The sequence below is a fragment of the Carex rostrata genome, chromosome 4, assembly GCF_964058835.1.
Source record: "Carex rostrata chromosome 4, lpCarRost1.2, whole genome shotgun sequence".
Taxonomy (NCBI): Eukaryota; Viridiplantae; Streptophyta; class Magnoliopsida; order Poales; family Cyperaceae; genus Carex; species Carex rostrata.
In genome coordinates, this window is record NC_135921.1 from 5,806,797 (window position 1) to 5,811,180 (window position 4,384).

The following is a 4,384-nucleotide window of genomic DNA, read 5'->3' on the forward strand; positions in this document are numbered from 1 at the left end:
AAGATCCCGTCCATTTTTTTTATGAAAAATATGTTGTAATTATCATAAATAATATTAAAATTATAATTTTATTATTGTATAGTTTTAAAAATATGAAATGAGTACGTGTTCAAATTTAAAAAAAAAATAGTCACATAACATAACTTAACAAATATAAAATAAATTGTAACATAAATTGTAAAATAAATTGTACTAATGAGAACAAAATATGATGTGCCCACAAATGAAAAATAAATTGTACTAATTAATGAGCACAAATGGAAAATAAGGTTAATTTTACAAATGAGAACAAAATTCAAAACTAAACTACTGGAGCTCACTTCGGATCCGCTTCAAATTCAAAACTAAACTACTGTAATTTGCTCCATCGACATCGTCATTTGCATGTTCTCCAGGTTACATGCCAACAAAGAATGGAGGAACTTTGTCGAAATGATCATATTCTTCTTCGTCTATGACATTTTCAATACTGACGATACGTCTCGTCCCATGAAGAACAACATGCCATTTAAGGGCATTGTCGGCCGGGTCAAGGACGTAGAATATTTGATGCGCTTGTTTGGCAAGTGTGAACGTGTCATTAATATATCCCAAACGCTCTTTATGCACTAGAGTAAACCCGTATTTATCAAGTTTTACACCAGGACGGTATCGATCCATTGACACTTAAATAAAGGAATTTTAATGTTAATGTAATTTAGTTCTCAAATTTCTTCAATAAAATCATAATATGAACTTGACATGTCTATTGGTCGAGAATCTTTTGATCTCGAGAATTCTTTCGACCAAGTTACTAATGTCACACCACTATTTTGCATGGTACTCTTGTCATCTTGATTTTTGATGTAAAAGGTGTACCCATTGATGTCATATCCTTGGTACGTCCTCACAAGCCATTCTGGTCCTTGCGCTAACATTGCATCTGTTACATACAACACCGGTTTATTTTCAAAAACCGATGCTAAATATACAACACCGGTTATTAAAAAAACCGGTGCTAAATGTCTAACATACAACACCGGTTTATTTCTAAAAACCGGTGCTAAATATTCAGCACCGGTTTTTAGAAATAAACCGGTGTTGTATGTTAGATATTTAGCACCGGTTGTAAGTTTAACCGCTGCTAAGATACATACAACACCGGTTTTGTCAAATCCGGTGTTGTTTGAGCGGTGTAGATTTGAAATTTTGTAGTAGTGCCATTCTTAGTAGCCTTTTTCTGATGTTTGTGTTCCAGTAGTTCTTTATCTCGTTATCTGTTCTTCCTGGCAACCGAGCAGCGATAGCCGACCACCTAAGCAAGAACCAAATTGTGGGAGTCAGAACTCAATAATGAACCGATAAAATAATATATAATAAATTTATTTTTTATGTATTTAGTTCTCTTACTTGTTTCCTAGGATACTATGGAGTTGGATAATGGTTTGCTCCTCTTCAAATGAAAATCTTCCTCTTTTGATATCCGGCCGGAGATAGTTCGTCCACCGGAGGCGGCAACTCTTACCGCACCTTGCCAAATCTACATATATTTTAAAATTTAACAAACCAACTTTAGCAAACAAAATAAAACTCTCGCTTTTGTCTCATTTGCAATTTTGTTGATGAATACGTGCTACTCACTGGCATTTTTTGGTAGAGTACGCCAGTTGCCTTGGCCATGTTTCTCAATATATTTGACGAGTTTCTGATCCTCTTCCGGTGTCCATGGTCCCTAATTCAATCCATCCTTTTCGCAACACGGTGATCTTCCCATTACTTGAAATGATGATATTCACACTAAAGTAAACCAAATTAAGAAGAGAACTTGAGATGAGTTTTGTGGTGAGGTGAGAACACAGGATAAGTTTGTGTTGAGAGATTTAGGCAAAATCCTTGAAGTATTTTTTGGGTCTCAAGAGAAAATGGTTGCATATGAAACGCTTAAATAGAGAGATAGAGACTGGGGATGAGAGAGAGGTGTAACAAAGTCAAACGGACTCGGTATATATAGGGCTGTAAACGAGCTGGCTCGGGCCGAGCTGGGCCTTGGCTCAGCTTGTTAATTCTGGCCCGAGCCTGGACCGAGCGAGCTGGACCTAGAGGTCCCGAGCCAAAAGTCTTGGCTCAGCTTGTGACAAGCCAGCCCGAGCTAGCTCGCGAGCTGACGAGCTAGCTCACTGGGCTTTATTGGGCTACTGTTATACAAATTCAAAAATATAAAATAAAAAAGCCCATTAATCAATTTACATAATTCAAGCCACAAATATGATAGAATTCATACATAATATAGCAATTAATTTATTATAAACACAATTAAACATACAAATTCACACAAAATAACAGAAATGCACACAACTTCATACAAATTCATACAACTAAATTCATACATGATTAAGATTACAAAAATTCATACAAATTCATACGATACATGTTTAATTTAGAAGTTAGAACCAACAGGCATCATGCCAGCAGCCAAGCTGAAATTCCCCAAAATTAAATTATCAGCCAACAAGTCAACAACCAAGCAGAAAACCCCCTCCCCAACAGCCAAGGAAAAATACCCCAATTCAGCCAAGCAAAAAAACACCCAATTCAGCCACTCAATAAATGCTTAATCTAGAATAAAAACAAACATCACGAGGCACAACTCTATTTTTCAAACTCTTCTGCCTTTGAAGCTTGCTGAAATTGAAAAATGCAATAACAAACTTTTCAACATATTAATAGAATCTAAAAACAGAAATTGAAATAAGATATATAGAACTCACTTGTAGTTTTAATATTAACTAGTAAATATGTGAATAATATTAACTAGTCACTTGCATGCACAGCCAGTGGTGTATCTAAGTAATCATTACTTGCTAAAATCAAACACAAATGAATCTAAATGTTATTTTCTCTCAAGTAAATATTCTACTTAATTAGTCATTATTTCAATTTGAATAACAATAAAAAGAAATAACTACAGTCAATTAAAAGTATTTGCATTTTATTACCCTGTGAAGTGCGAAGCTTGACGTACCCACTTTGACTGTGAGATCACTCGATACATCAGTCGGTGGCCTGGAATATCCATTGTAATATAAGAAAACAATTTCCATGTAGAGATCCATTAGGATTAACACAAGGTCTCTAAAATTTTGTTCTACTGGTACGAATACGGTAAATATCAGGTATCAGTTTTAATAAATTAGTTGAGAACATTAGTTGTCACTTGTCAAATATTAGAACTCAGGTCTATAAAAATTAAACTGGCACAGAACTCAGGTCTAAATTTAAAGCAGCTAAAGAAACTAGCACACAGAACGAAGAGCACTTACCACAGTTAGAGAGAGGCAGAGAGCCTAGTCTGTGCTTGGTTGTCAGATGCGAGGCGGAGGCGAGGCTGCGCGAGTTACCACGAAAAGCACTGACAATGAAGACGCGAGTTCGGGTCAGATGCGAGGCGGCGCGACTGCGTGAGGCGGTGGGACTGCGCGAGGCGGCGCGACTGCGTGAGGAGGCGCGACTGAGCGAGGCGGCGCGAGGGGGCGCGAGTCCGTTGTCCGGTGGAGACGTGGAGTACTCGGGAGTCGGGATTTAACCTAGGAGTCGCCAGTCGGGCAGGGAAGAGGACTGAGGAGAGATTTCATTTGAATCGCCGCTCTTTGAAAATGAGACTTAACCTAAATTATACGGGGGCGGGGCTAATAGGCTATATACAGTATATAGCTCGTTATGAGCCGAGCTGGCTCGGTCTGAGCTGACCTCTGGCTCAGCTTGTTTATTTTAGCCCGAGCCTGAGCCGAGCTGGCTCGTTAACAGCTCGGTCCACTATCGAGCGAGCTGTTAGCGAGCGAGCTACATGCGAGTCACGAGCGATCCACGAGCTCCGAGCTTTTTTGACAGCCCTAGGTATATATGCCTAGAGGTGTAACAAAGTCAATGGGTACGATACTGATTAGTTGGAAGCATTTTTCATACTTGTACTTATCATGGTAACGACCCGATAAATTAACGAAAATATATCTAATCTTTACCTGACCTTTCGAATATGATACGGGCCGGGTAAAGAATAAAGAAGAGTCATTAACATTCTAATTTATGGTTTCGATAAAATATTTTCAAAACAAGAAAAATAAAAAAATAATAACGAAAATAACATATTTGTATTATAAGAATTTAGTAGAGTATAAAACTTTACTATATCATGCATGTATCATATTTATACAAATATATATCTATATATGATAATGGTAAAAAATTGTCTTTATCCATATCTTTACATATTAATTATGATAATGAAAAAAAAAATTTACTCTTACATGTACTCGATAAACTAATGAAAAAAAAGTCTTACCTTTACCTGTCGTTTCGAATACTATACTGTTAGCTAAACAGATAAACGGGTGTCAATATATTGATA

The 4,384-nt window shown here is 36.9% G+C and overlaps 1 long non-coding RNA gene across 1 annotated transcript; it reads right to left on the minus strand.

Moving 5' to 3' along the window:
* Positions 1–2,316: 2,316 nt before the first annotated feature.
* LOC144553301 (uncharacterized) lies at positions 2,317–3,644 on the minus strand. Its single transcript, XR_013511347.1, has 3 exons — positions 3,300–3,644; positions 2,976–3,042; positions 2,317–2,661 (listed from the first exon to the last, which is right to left on the minus strand). It is a non-coding gene; the product is annotated as an uncharacterized LOC144553301 (long non-coding RNA).
* Between the last annotated feature and the right edge of the window lie 740 nt (positions 3,645–4,384).